At 33.7% G+C, this 15890-nt stretch overlaps 1 protein-coding gene across 3 annotated transcripts in view; it reads left to right on the top strand.

Moving 5' to 3' along the window:
• LOC111509205 (uncharacterized) overlaps positions 1 to 15890 on the top strand; it is a 64981-nt gene that overhangs the window by 14628 nt on the left and 34463 nt on the right. The window contains exon 2 of one of the 3 annotated variants that reach the window (XM_074184040.1): positions 591 to 983. The exons of the other annotated variants lie outside the window; for them this stretch is intronic. The gene's annotated coding sequence lies outside the window, so the exon portion shown is untranslated. The remainder of the gene's footprint in view (positions 1 to 590; positions 984 to 15890) is intronic. 3 annotated transcript variants of the gene reach the window in all.

Raw genomic sequence — 15890 nt, 5'->3', positions numbered from 1 at the left:
ATTTACTTTTTGGGTTGGACTATTCAACTTACCCTTTATTACACTTTTGTATATTTTTCACCGAGCCATCAAAAAAGCTTCAGAGTAATTGTCTCTTTTACAAAAATGCCCTAAAGAATTTGTCTGTGAGAAAACTGGCACAAATATTTATCGGATGCAATCCGATATCTGTCATGGTATTAGTCAAAAAAGAAGTTATATTCAGGCAGGTAATTACTTGATATACCAGTATACCAGAGGCGATGACTAAAGAATCAAGAATCACACAAACATTAATTCAAAACAAAACGTGTGCGTCTCGGGACGCCCGACAGAAGTGATAACTTAAACTTATAAGTTGAACTATTCAATATTGAAATCGTTTAACTTGAGAAAAGCTATTGTTGTTACTCAACTTTTATGTATTTCAATATGATGATGTAAGGAAAGGTTATTTATTATTAACATATTTTATTGATTGTTTTGTGAAAATGTATATGTTTACATATATGTACGTATATTCTAGCTACCATATGCCAAATGTTACTCTTGTACGATTAAATAATAATACTAATAATGTACATACACAAAATTAGTATCATCATTTTTAGGCTACTTTTCACATAATACTGACAACAGTACATGTCCAACGCGCACTTAACACTGATCGTCTGTCCGACGAGATGAGAGAGGAGGAGCCTGCCTTCCGCTGACGTTTGCGTGAGAGAAAGGAAAGCCAGACAAACTCATGCCGTTACGCGTTAGGTAACGAAGCGGTTTACCCTCCCATACGACGTTATCACTTCAAACACTCAGTAATCGACTTGCCTAATAGACAGAAAGCTTCCGGAGAAATCCTTGGTTCATACACCGTTTAAAGTTTTCTCTAGATCAGCCACACATATGACTTAATGTAAAAGATCACGTAGTGGTGATCATTTGCTAACGTTTGACCACTTTGAAGATCACGAAGTGTCGCGTGATTATCAACAAGTTTTTGAAAGGTAGGTATTTCTTTCGCAATTTAGCAATTAATTGATTCCTTTTCATCTAAGTTTCGGATAGCAGCTGAAAGCTCAAGTAACTTATTCAATAACTTTCGATGAAGCTATTGTATGGCAAAGCACGTGTTGCGGTTTCATAAACTGTCTAGGGAAAATTTATACTTTATACTATCATTATAATATTATACTAATTGTACTTCATACCAATATTATAAATGTGAAAGTTTGTGAGGATGGTATGTTTGTGGCTCTTTTACGCCTAAATGACTGAACTTTTCATAAATACAGCCTATACAGAATATACAGAATAACATATAGGCTACAATTTACAAATGTTTTGTGTAATTTTGGTCATAATATAACGATGAGTATTAAGTAAGTCGAAAAAATTCTTGCTCCCTGAGAGAGCTATCTTGGCGTGGAACCCCTCTTTTCCCCCTTGGGGATGGAAATTCCTGATTCCCTTTCTTGATGGTTATTTACCCGATACAAAGAACCTACCTGCATATTCGAAGATTTTAGGTTCAGTAGCTTCGGCTGTACGTTAATATGAGAGTGGCAGTCAATCAATAGGTACCCTCTTATACAATAATAGCTGTTCCCCGCTGTTGTACCCGCGTTACCGTGGGAACCTGCCCTATGTGTTTTTCCAGGTCATGATATATCTATATATCAACTGCATTTGGATCTGTTGAGCTGTTTAGGTGTGCAAAAGTAAAAACAGTGAATCCATACATTACATTCATCCATCCTTATAAACTTCACGCATTTATTATACTTATTGGTAGGAGTAGGATGTATTTCATTCTAATCTTTTCGGTTTTTTGCTGATGCTATTCAATATTGTATAAGTGGGTACATTTTGATTGACGATACTCTTATATTAACGTACAGCTGAAGCTACTGAAACTAGAATCTTGAAATATGCAGGTAAGTAAATGCAGGTAGAGTAAATAAGCATCAAGAAAGGGAATCAGGAATTTCGTCAATTTTGAAGTTGAAAACCGGAAGTTTTGGGTTAATGAAAAAATATTGTAACTATTTGTTTAAAATTGTCTATCACGAAACTTATTGCAATAAACCATATTCTACGCGGGCGAAATCGTGGGCAACAACTAGTTTCACAATAAAGTGTTACTTGCATGAGTTCTGGATTTTCATCAAGTATCGATCAATTCTATCACATATCTCAAATAATTTTTGAAAAACTGACATCGGTTTCTGGTTGTAATATTATATACCTGCGAATTCGTGTCTGGATATTAGTGTTTCGCCTTATACTCTTATAAATTTTAAAAACAACATGATAGGGGTCAAACGGTTACTTAAAATATCTTCAGAGAACACGGAACTAAGTACAATATCGTTCATTTAATCTTACCGACACCAGTATCAACACATCTAGATTTTTCACAAGTATCTGCGAATTTCTCATTTTCAGATTGAAATCACTTTGTCACCTCTGATGAGTTTCTGACTTTGAAAAGTCACTGGACTTTCTGAAGAGACCATAGCATGTAGTCCATCTCAAACAAAACTAAACTAAAAACAAGTCATTGACTGACAACTTTGTCTAAAAGAAGTCCAAAGTTGAATATCGGCATCATTCATTTAGGTGAGATATACCGTTCAGTTAAAAGTCCAGTGTTTTCCAAAGTAGAATATTGTACAGGTCCAAGAAAAGGTGCCGTCACTGAACAAGTTCTTATAAATTTCATTGCCTGGAAATTAAATAAAAATTTGTCACTGTGGATAACCTTTTTCACTTTCCATTTCCTATTCAGTTTTTGCCAACATCTAATGTCACCCTCATTTGTATGTGAGGCACTTCAAAGATAATAATAATTACAATGTATGCAAGTAGTAACTAATATTTGTCGAGTTATAGAAGCTTCTTGCGCAAAATATGTTATAATACTGTTGAGTAATTTTCAGTTTTGGTATTGGCTTGCGAAAATGCATTCGTAATATATATTTCGTTTCATGACATAGGCAAATTTAATAATTGTGTCGTTCACATAACTAATTTCTGTACTTAATTTTGTCCTCTTTATGGTCAAATTCTGTGTTCACTTTGGGATGACTACTTTTATATTTTAGTTAGATTCATGACATAATTTAGCATATAATTAGCTGTCAGTTGAGAATACTCCGTGTAAATATCTTGAAACATATGAAATATTCACAACCAACTCAGTGAACATTTTCTTGTCTTGTTACTATAATACGTAAAATACTCTGCATTGAATAACAAAATTGACTGTGTTCGTAGATAATCGACTTTCAAAGGTGATTCAAAGTTTGTTTATTCCATATATGTAACGTCACTCATGGGTTTGGCCAGATGAATAAGTGTTAGGGTGGAAGTATCCGCGATAAGTAAACGATATTTACTTCATCCAAAACTAATTGATACAAATTATTTCACTCTATAATAGCAGCAAAGTATTGAAGCATGTTGTAATCTTATACCTAATTAGTGTAAGAAAATCATTACAAGTTCAATAATTATTGAAAATTAGTGCGAATTAGGTCATCCTCTTAATGAAGAGGGGTGTGACACCCAGATTTTCCTTATAGTTCTGACCTATACGGAAATATAAAATAGATTTCTTCAAATAAGATAAACATTATACTAATTTCTTGAACTATATTAGAAACAGATTAATTTTAGTATCAGTTTATTTTGAAAAAAAAGTGTAAATTAAATTTTACAAAAGTTATTGAGAATATATATCTTGCAATGGAACTTTCTCTCAGGGTTTTGAGTGAAATGAAAGTTCACACTGAAACGATTGAATTTGATTATTAGGCTTATGCCAAATCTTGGTAAAAATATATTATAAATAGCAAAATAAGAATTTGATTATTCCAAGTACCATCGGCAAGAAAAGTAATATTTTTCAAAGTAAAATGCGAAATAAATGCGGAGTTTTTACACCTATACGCGACAAAAACTATAACTCCTATGATTTGAAGTTGAAGTTAATATTTTTGAAGGATAAAACTAGGCAACAGGGTACAGGATACAGACAAAAATATTAAGGACACTCTGGCTCTGGAACTATTCCCTCTCTATAAAATCACAACAATGTTTATGATCGTCTATTGACTATTGATAATATTTTGAAACAACGAATACATGGACGCCATTCGATATAAAAACTACTATTAATGGTAAAAAAAAACCTATACACAATAGCTTTCTCAAGCGCTTGAGAAAGCTATTGTATAGCGAAACACGTGTCGAGGTGTTGGTAAAACCCTTTTATAGTAAAAATCATGCAATAAACTGTATTGGCGAGTTTTTTTTGGGTTGTTCAGTTGGTTTTTATGGGTTACAAAACATCCTGTTATGTTAAATTGTCATTATATCGAAAATTTGGTTTTCATGGGTTACAAAACATCCTATTATGTTAAAAATTGTCATTATATCGAAAACTTGGTATATAAGATTGGCTTGAGTTTCGGTTGAGTTTTCGTGACGTAAGATTTTGCTGTCACATTTCGTCATGGGAAGAATTCGACGAAGCGGGATGGTCCTACCAATTTCGCTTCTGTCACAAACATTAAATATGTTTCTGATACATCTGAAGAATATTAGTTATTTGCAAAGTTTTCGTCTATCGATTCAAATTATTTCAGAACTAGAAAGTAGCATCTGTTGTCTTTTTTTCCTTCACTCTAGATTGATTTTGTTAATTCACCAACCGATAATTGTATGCTAAACTTGTCCGGTTAGTTCCCACTTTTTACTTCCTCAACAAGTCTACCGAAGATCGCTAATTCGAAAATAAATATTGCAAATCTGATAAAATATCCACAAATCACGTTTGTATTATTTTTAGATGAAGTTCTACTTACAATACTAGTAAGTGTTGAAATTGTTTTTATAAAATATGTATTCTGTGGTAATTAATAAAGTGACCTTCTACTGTAACAAAGACTTATTTAATTCATTCATATCTGCCGTCTAGAATTCAAAAATATTTTATTATCGTTTGAATGATTATGAATGCCAGTTTCACAACAAAAAACGGAACAGTAATAAATATTTTAGATATATATATATATATATATATATATATATATATATATATATATATATATATATATATATATATATCTTATATCTCTTATATATTATAAAACGAAAACTACAACATAGTCTGAGCCGGACTTAGGGGACTACTGCTCCCGAGCCTCCATAGGATAGGGGCCCCCACAATAAATATAATAAAAATATCCAAATTTTGACGGGTCAGCAATTTTTAAATTTTTCTTCCCAAATTTTTTTTTGCATTTTTACTGAGAATACTTGCAGAAACATAATAATATTGTTATAGATATATCAGAAAGCCCTAATTTTCCATTAATTATCAATTAATTGATTCGATCGAGCATTTCAGTGGCAATACTTTTTTATGTGTACAAGAGAAATAAAATAAGTGGAAGAAATCCGAAAAACGGATTTTCTTATTTCTTTGAGCCCAAAATTTCAAAATCATTTGACGGAATCATCTAATGTGAATTTTTAAAAGACACTATCTATCGATTGTGTCGATTTTCGCCCGCTTCCCCTATTTCGAAAATTTTCAATTATCTTAGCGGAAAGTTGAATATTCAACTTTTATAAAAATAAAATTGAGGTGCCCATCGTGTTCCCTTTTTCATATTTATATGTTAGAGTTATCAGTTTTGAACAACTATTCTTTTTTATAGCAAAAAAATTAGGGGCCTCCACTCCTTTCTTGCCCTATGTCCTCCAGACTAGTAATTAGTAATTAGAAATTTTATAATTGTTTCAAGATTCTACAAACAAACGATAACTGACCTAATTTTGTTGTCTGTCTGTCTATCTGTTTGTCGTATCCAAAATTTATCTGTCGAATACCTAATGACACAAAATAGTTATCAGCTTTAAATTCCCACCAGACATGCGGTTATATTTAAAATCACGACCTATCAATTTTGAAGGTAATCGCAAAAAGAAAAAGAAGTGTTCAGTGCTTTTCCATATATGAAGGTCTACAAAAATGTTTTGAATTTTTTCTTCATTATGATAGTATGAGAAATATGGAAGAAATAAAATTGTAACTCGATTATATTCGAAATGACTGGAAATATAAGAGAACTAGCAGAAGAGAAATTTTATTCTTTTCAATGAGTTCTACAAAAAATATCAGAATATTTTTTTCATAAACTTGACTGAAAATATCAAGGAAATTTTTGACATCTTTTTTGTTGCTTTCAGGATATCAAACAAATTAATTTATTAACGTAATTGCCACGATTTCTGTAATTCAGGAATTGTTGTTTGAAATTTATATATGAGATTTTTCTCCTAAAATGAATACCTAGATGATATTTTTTTAAGTGAATTTGGTCAGCAAGAAAAAACTTTGAATAAAAATTGGAAATATTGAAGAAAACTAATACATTTTTTCTTGTTGCTTCCAAGAAATTAAACAAAATACTTTTCATTGCAGTTTTGTCGTTATTGCTATATTTCATAAAATGTTTAAAAATTGGAAAAATATTATTTTGTGTTCAAAGGATTGAAAACGGAAAAAACGTATAGGACTTTTTTTGTTGACCAAAAGAAGATAATTAAAGGTAAAATTGGAACCTCTAGCATAGAATAACTCCAATAAAAAGCACTTTTCCCAATCACCAAGACTGCAATACACTTCTAGAATGTGAGAAAAGAGTTGCAGTTCTGGTTATTCTGAGAGGTGCTAGTTTTTGGAATTAAAATTTGCTCTAGTTCAGGAAATGTTGGTAAAAAAATTAGAAAATTCTTATTTTTTCCATAAAAACGATTTTGTTTATGTAGTGAAAAAAAATAATTCAATGATTTTCCTCATGATATGGAAAGTTCAAAAATTATTTACGATTCCTTAGAAAATCGAGCAATGGGCCTGGAATATTCTTTAAATTTGGAAGCGTGGTAGTAGTATTTACATTATTTACATCCAATCATGGATTAAATAATATTTCATACGGAATTAAGTTGAAACTACTATCCGGTCTACGTTCCGTCATAGCATTCATGTAACTGGTTTCTAAGGATAGATTTAGAGGAATTTCGATATGAAATTGATTCCCGTTAATCCGTAGTATTTACATGTGGAAAATCACCTGTTTGGAAAGTTCTTCAACTTTTACGTAGTGCTTGTCGATATTTAAAAAATTACTTACGGATCACAAACAGCTGTATCAAAATATGTTTTGCGGAAGAGGATTATATCATAAAATGCGTCCACGCAGATTAATGACCCGCTCGTTGACCAACTGTTGGTTGTCCCAAATTGGAAATGTACAGCATACCTGTACACCTACTTTGATGAATTCTATTAAATATTCCGACAAAAAACGATAATGTAAACAACTAAAATTCACTAGAACTTGTGAAAATACTGAGTGGGTTGAATTCAATACTCCAATATTAGTCTCTGAAAACACTAATGATTTTAGTGGTTTCGATATTGAATCGCTATAATCGCGATCAACCTAAAAGTCTTCAAGGTACTTGCTGTCCCAGAAGTGAAATTAATCTTGCATGATATCTGAAAGCGAAGAAATCTATAAAAATCAGATGCTACAATAATATAAAACGAACAGAAAGGAATATACTTGAGCATGCCAAGAGTGTTGCAAACAATGGTATCTTTCCACTTCTACGAAAAGACCAACCAAGCAACAGAGTGTTCCAAAACATTATTATGCATAGTGCACGTGATCCCCCAGACAAGGCTGCTTATACAGAGTCGCACTAAGGAACAACCAATTTTTTTTATGCGGTCGGGTATAGGAAGATTTTTTTAGATTGAGTGTAGGGACACCAATCAGCAGTTTCTTAAGCCGTATCAGTACTTGACATCTTGAAAATGTCAAACTTCAAAATACCGTATATCTACACACCACAGGCGTTACAACGTAACTGACCACTCCGATATTCTGTAACGATGAATCCCACCAACCAATTGCAGTTGAATCTGAATGCTCCAAAACATTATCATGCATAGTGCACGTGATCTCCCAGACAAGGCTGCTTGCACAGAGTCGCACTAAGGAACGACTGAAATTTTATTTATTTTTTTATTAATATGCGGATGGGTAAAGAAAGATTTTTTAGATGGAGCAAATAAGCAGTTTCTTGAGCCGTATCAGTACTTGACGTTTTGAAAATTTTAAACGTCAAAATACCGTATACGTATGTACTACAGGCGTTAACAAATGATGAATTCCGGCAGTCGATTGCAGTTAAATCTGATTGGCCAGCGTAAAGAGGCTGTTTATTTTAGTCAATTGATGCAAATATGCGTGGTGATCATGCTTTGATCACGCATCTATCTTTGTTTGAGTTACTTGGGTTCGTTGGATGGATATAGTTTAGAAAAATGTCTTACGAGTACGATAAACCTCCCGCTGTTCACCAGCTACGGACACAGAGGTCAAACAATGATACGCTAGATTAATATTTATTGGAAAATCAAAACAATTTTGTTCAGTCTAGATTCTCTCCAAAGACTGACTCTCTACACTGGTGATGATCCTCCCAGATTAATACGCTATAATCAAGCAGACAAGTTGCTCGGGATGGAGTAATTTGAAGAAGAAATAATTTACTGTGCTATCTATCATATTGTTACCATCACAACATGCACCAAGTTTCCCGAACAGAAAAGGATCTTGTAACAACGGGATGTCGAATATATTGAAATTTTCGTCGGCATTACAAAAATGAGTGACGTCATCAAACCAAAAAACAAACGAATATCTTTAAACCCCTGAACATCAACATCACATACAAGCCAAACCATCGTAACGCGAAACGTAGTTTCGAGACCAGTTCAGATCATCGACGAGTGAATGAGTGGAATATGTGGAGTTAATGTATTTGGAGTACAGAGTTAGGTTGCATTTTGAGTTATTGACCGAAGTTTTTGATTTTGGTGACTTAATAATATGAAATTAATTGAAGCCGCCTGCAAAATTGATACAAAATTCTAGACATCTCATGATTTCAAGAAGACCGTATATTATGTGTGATTGATTGACTTTTGTGGTGATTTTGTAATGAATTTTGTGGTAATTCATAATCACTTCAATGAAATGAATAAAAACACTTTTGTTTAATTACCACTAGTTAATTTTATTTGTACCACCGGTTTCGGGTTTAACCCCATTATCAAGTATAAAACTGCAATGTGAACTTTGAAAACTCGGTTATATCTGTATTTTTCAGGTAATATATAAGTACAGGTAGTTGAACGAACCAGGGTGCCAACTTTAAAATTCAACACTGAAGATTATAAGGGTTGTTAAACTCATAAATTCAAGAGTAGAGACTTATATAACTCGAGTTGCTCGTTTAGGGGTATACAGGGTATTCCATATACGATAGTCTATTAGACGTATCTAGAGAACAAAAAAAGATGAGAGTTTAAAATTTTTGTAATCGATGTAGATGGCTGTGATCTATCGTTTGAAAATATTTTCATCGCCGCATTGTTGCCACATTTACATGTAACAGACATCAACTTGGAAATTTCAAATGGAACACCATACATATTATATCATTTTTGAATTCTGCATCGAAATACAAATTACTTTTGTGAACCATCTTCTTTACCTATCTCTCACCGTTTTTAAAATATTATTTATTTTCTGATTTTTTTTGACGAAAACATGGTATTTTTAATATTTAATATCGCATGAATTACACAATACACCGAACTCAAATTCTGGCAATATTAAGATAAGGTATGGTGGCTGTTATTTCAGAACGAAACTTGAATCTTATTTTATATAGAGTGTCTGAAAAATACGTCTTAATTTGTATCTTTGAAAGACGACCATAACTAATTTTTTTCAAATGAAACACCCTGTATATTATTCAATTTTCGAAATCAGCTTACCAATGTGAACAACTTTGATCAACTATATCCCATACCTATCCCTGACCGTTTATGAGATATGAATTCTTTTATAATTTTTTGCTTCTATACAAATATAACACTTTTAATACAAAATTCGGTGAAAAATGTATTTATTGAACACATTGAATAACTTTATATTAGTTCAGAAAGGTTTAATGGAATACATGAATGGAATTCCATACTGGGTGTATGACAAACATTACAATTTTGGCAGAGGAACGAACACTTTCCAAAATAAAATTGATAACAAAATTAATTCTAAATTAAAAAACAAGAGATATTATTGTGATACTAGCTTCGCAATTATTTGACATTTGAAGCTGACATGACAAAAATTCAGTAGCTCAGATGCTTGAAATGCTGACCATTCACTTGTAAACATTGATGGATTGATGTTATTATGTGATCAGTCATGGCTCTGCGGATTTCTGACGGGTCGATTTCTTTGAAGGCACATCTACCCCGATCTTTCAGTTTCTGTTTCGTATTGATAGGTGTTCTATATACCCTTTCTTAGATTTTTCCCCAAAGGTAAAAATCTAGGGGAGTCATATCCGTTGATCCATCCAACTGATACCAACAATTCTGATACAAGTTCAGGGGCAAATTGTCTAGAAAATCACTCATAGTCGATCTCAAAATATCTAAATATTTTTTGGAATTCAACTTTTCTTCATAAAAGCAAAAAGAAACTTCATCATCCGTGAGCAAACAAAAAATAATAAAACTGGAATTTTGTAGGAATCCCCCTTGTCTAATGAAATAGAGATTTTCTGAAGCCCAGAAGTGATTATTTCGACGATTGAATATTCCCTCGCGTGAAATAAATGAATATAAAACGAATTTAGGATTTTCAGAGTTCGAATAATTATTAGTGTCAATCTTCACTATTCAATATGACAGTCGAACTATTTAAACATGTTATTGTCAAATCCATTCTTTTGTTGTTTAAATATGATTTAGATCATACACCATTATCCTTGCCGAAATTCAGTTGTTCTCAGATTGTCAATTTTCAATCTAAAGGAGTGAATTTCCAAAGGTTCGAGAACTACGCCATTTTTGCGCAAAGCTGAAATTTTGAGAGTGTGTGTATTATGCACTCGATTATTGATTTTATTGGAAATTTTGTGCTTGCATAGGAGTAAATTTTTTTAGAAATAGTTCATATCTCATAAACGGCCAGAGATAGGTATAGGACATAGTTGATCAAAGTTGTTCACATTGGTTGGCTAAATTCGAAAATTGAATAATATATATGGTATTTCATTTGAAAAAAATTAGTTAAGATCGTTTTTCAAAGATACAAATTGAGACGTATTTTTCAGACACTTTGTATGAAATAAGATTTGAGTTTCGAAAATAAAGACCACCATACCTTATCTCAATGTTGCCAGAATTTGAGTTCGATATATTGGGTAATTCATGCGATATTAAATATTAAAATTACAAAATAACTAATATTTTATAAACGGTGAGAGATAGGTATAGAATATGGTTCACAAAAGTAATTTGGATTTCGATGCAGAATTCAAAAATGATATAATATATAGGGTGTTCCATTTGAAATTTCCAAGTTGATGTCTGTTACATGTAAATGTGGCAACAATGCGGCGATGAAAATATTTTCAAACGATAGATCACAGCCATCTACATCGATTACAAAAAATTTGGAACTTCCATCTTTTTTTGTTCTTTAGATTCGTCTAACAGACCATCGAATATGGAATACCCTGTATATTTCTGGTTTTTTAACAAATCAATTAAAAACCAGAAATATATACCCCTAACCGAGCAACTCGAGTTATGTAGGTCTCTACTCTCGAATTTATAAGTTTAACAACTTTTATAATCTTCAGTTTCATAATCTTCAGTGTTGAATTTTAAAGTTGGCACCCTGGTTCGTTCAACTACCAGTCCTTACATCTTACCTGAAAACTCCCGATATAACCGAGTTTTCAAAGTTCACGTTTCAGTTTTATACTTGATAATGGGGTTAAACCCGAAACAAGTCGTACAGATAAAATTAACTAGTGGTAATTAGACAAAAGTGTTTTTATTCATTTCATTAAAGACCATATATCGCAAGTTCTTAGTTTCAGGCGTAGAAATGTTCAAGAGACTATACCAGGACTTCATGTATCTTTGACAACAGTGAGGTGGAATTTATTCAGTAGATTTCTCACAATAAAATTGAATGATTGTAATCTAGACTTTGGTCGACACGGTTTTTAATACTGAATGAAGTTCTCGAGGCATATCGACGATAGCCTTGATTCTTTTTGTCGATACCGCAAATTACTCAGGCTCTTGAAAGTATGAATAACCTGGAAAAAATATCCATAATGAAGACGTGATATTAATGTTATTACAGTGATAATAGGTCTCTGAAACAATACATGCATAAATAAATAAAATATGATTCATAATTCCTTGTAACTACCGATGACACGCTCTACAAGATGGTTTAATTAGTAGGCCACTCGTATGGATTGAAAGCAGCAGTTAATTATATTTTCTGGTAATTTATATATTTTCTTTTTTCTTCGAAGGAAGAATGATTTCGATAACGTAAAATTCGGAGAATTCTTGGAAATAATATAAACTAAACAAATCTGGAACATTGCATACGACAATGAAATGTCAAGATGTGGCTATGGACCCCAAAAGATGCAATGATATTTAGCTTCTGCTGAATAATAATAATAATAATCGACTTTATTGAGTTTTTAATATTACATAATAGGCGAAGTTTAGCTATTAGCTATTCTTACACTTAACCTAATATGTATTATAAGAAAAAAATTAAAAATAACTGGACCAAATAAAAATAGATTGTGTGATGAAACAAATTGTTAGGAGTATACAACAAGATCATAGTTCAATGTATACATTTATTTCTTCTGATCACATATTGAATTTTGCTTTTAGTTTCTTTTTGAATGTGGATTCCGAGAATTGCATGAGATCCTTAGTAATCGTATTATGAAAAAATACAAGAAAGGAAAATTATTTTCTGAACATGGCTGACGTATGACGAGAGATGTGTAAGTTTTCGTTAGTTCGAAGGTTGAAAGGATGGAGCTCTAACCTGTTTGTCAATTTATTGACTAGATTTCAGTACTGAATAGGTGATATTGCAGTAGTTATATTCCCTGAGAACGGACATTGATACCCAACCAAGGTTGGCACGAGCTTGGGAAATGTATTCCCAAAATGAAGCGAACACAAGAATTTTGCATACGTTGTATTTTGTATTGATTAGTGGAATTTAAGAAGGGACCACAGACAAGGTCTCCTCCATAGTTGATTTTCGAAAGGATAAGCGATTGTGAAAGTAGTTTTTTGTGCTAAAGGACAAGCTCTGTCTATATGGATAAAGAACTTTAGGAGTGGCATAGGATTTGATTATAAGCTGTTTTACATGTGCGTTGAATTTTAAATCTTGATCGAAAGTGATTCCTACATTTTTTGCAGAGTCAACCGATTTGAGTATTTGGTCACCTATCTTGAGTTCCATATGATCTGTAACATATTGTCTTTGGTTTATGTTGCCGAAGAACCATGAACAATAACAATAAGAAAACTACTAACGGGTTTATTAAAACTTATATTTTTTATCGGTTATAATTTCCGGAACTGAGGTTATTATTCAAAACATCACCAGTATTTTTGTGATTAAATATATTTTTGTGATATGATATTTACGAGTACATATATGAAATCGTACTTATACGTATCCATTTAGTCCAATTACTTTGTTCATAACTTTCATCAAATCAAGTAGTTCTTTATTGATATGGTGGGATGGTGGGACGGTAGCCAGTTGGGTTGGCGTGATTGTTCCACTCAATCAATGCACCGTCAGGAAAAATGGTGTTTGGAGCTGCGAGGCCGAACAATCGATTTTCAGTGCCTATCGTCTAACCCGTGCTATAGGAATCGCACGGTGAAATATAAAGTATCGTTAATCCTCAGCTCGCACAGATTTTGACTCGTGAGGGTTGTCGTTCGTGAGGGAATGATAATTGGTTAACGGAAAAACAGATTTTGAAACAGTTTTTTTCTATATGCTCAATTATTTGAATATTGGCAGATTGAAAAGAGTTTTCACTGAAGGGTATAAGCTCAAGTAGACTTTAATTTAATATCAGAATAGTTTCCATATACTCTATAGTTTCCGAAATACAGACTTTCAAAATTACTATTTTCATGTTCAGTAATTTCCAGTCATATTATGTTAGTTTGTGCGAATATTGTTGATGTAAGTTCATTCCACTTATTCAATATACCGTGAGAGGCTTAAGGGGATCCACAACTACCCTTACCCAAAAATGTGTCAATTTCCCAGTTTTAACCATGGTTTTTGCACGGTGAAATCTTCATTTCAATTACTCGTTCGGTCAGTACAAATCGGTTTTCCGCAATAATATCTTTTATATCCTCATGAAGACTCTTGCAGAATATCCAATGTGACATTGGTGTCCTGATTACCCAATTCAGGGGAAAAGAAGTTGGTAATCATCGAATTATAATGCTCGCCGTTGACAGTGACTGCCTGGCCAACGTCGTTGTCAAAGGAATATGGACTGATGACGCAGCCAGCTCAAAATACACACCAAGCAGTGACTTTTCCGGATGCACTAGACACTCTTGGATCTCATGTGCATTGGTATCGTCCCAAATTCGACAACTTTATTCACGTCATTCATCGCTGGAAATGATTTTTCGATGAAAATTAGTGTTGTTGCCAACTGTTCCAGAACCCATTCATAGAACACACGTCGTCGTCTATGGTCGTTTACCTTCAGTTCCTGGCTCAGTTGAATTTTGTATGGGTACAAGCACAAGTCACGACGCAAAATTTGCCAAGTTGTGGTCTGCGAAAGGCAGAGTTCTTGGGAGCGACGCCAAATCGACTGCCTCGGATTCCTCTGCACACTTTCATAGACATCGGCGATGTTTACGGCAGATCTTGCGTTTCGTCGACGTACGGGTGTTGGTTGATCGTTTACTGAACCAGTGAGTTCAAATTAATCCACCACATTGCGAATAGTCCTCTCGGTAGGACGATTATGGCGATCGTAAACTGGGCGAAGCGCGCAGTACGTTGCCCAAACAGAACACCTATTTTGATAAAACAATTTTATTATTTGTACGTGTTGTTGAGTGCTAAATCCGTCCATGATGATTTGGAAAAGCAGACTGAATAAATGACAACTGATTTGATAGATGTAGCCTCAACAAAATGGCCGTTATCAGTAGTTGTTTACAGCTGATTCTCGGCCTCCCCCACCACTATGACGTATTAATTGCTTTTTTTATTGGTTGTTGTTTGGTGAAGTTTTTTTGTTGTGCAGTGAAGTCAAGGCGTTGTGACCTTGAAGTGTCTGGTGCATGGATCGTTCAGATTTTTTTTTCATATGAGATTTTGTGTGTTTATGTGTGTGTGTGTGTAGGAGAATGCACGGTACAGGGTTTCATCATGTGCTTGTTTGTCTATGTACAAACATACGTCTGCATACTTCGAAGATCCTCCAAGTAATAAATGCTCCATCGGTGTTAGGGCACCAAGTTAGTAGTGGAGTGACGTCACAGCAATAACCGTTCAACGGCTAGAGAGCGACATGTTCACTCCACGACGTGTGGCAGAGTAATGCGTATTCATCGGTCTGCCCTCACCTTTCCCGAAGCGATGAAGGTTCGCTCTAGCCCCGCTATCGATGGTGACACAACGACAGCCGAGGACCGTTTGCCTAGCGTCCACCCTCTCCGAGACCGCAACGACCATTGCTTGCTCGTACCGGCAACTGTTATCGCATCAAGTTGGGAGATGGGCTTGGCTGTGACGTCAGGCATCTCTAGTGGATAGCAACTAGCAATGTGAATCTTTCACGGTTTCATGGTGGGGGTGACTCACACTGTTTAATATAAAAGAAATGCCTGGCACACTATGAAATCA

The sequence above is a fragment of the Leptinotarsa decemlineata genome, unplaced genomic scaffold (genome assembly GCF_025532065.1).
Source record: "Leptinotarsa decemlineata unplaced genomic scaffold, Ldec_3_MD MMD2_tig00026354_RagTag_RagTag, whole genome shotgun sequence".
NCBI classification, from domain to species: Eukaryota; Metazoa; Arthropoda; class Insecta; order Coleoptera; family Chrysomelidae; genus Leptinotarsa; species Leptinotarsa decemlineata.
The sequence above is the reverse complement of the archived record's forward strand: the minus strand, read 5'-3'. Positions and strand labels throughout refer to the sequence as shown.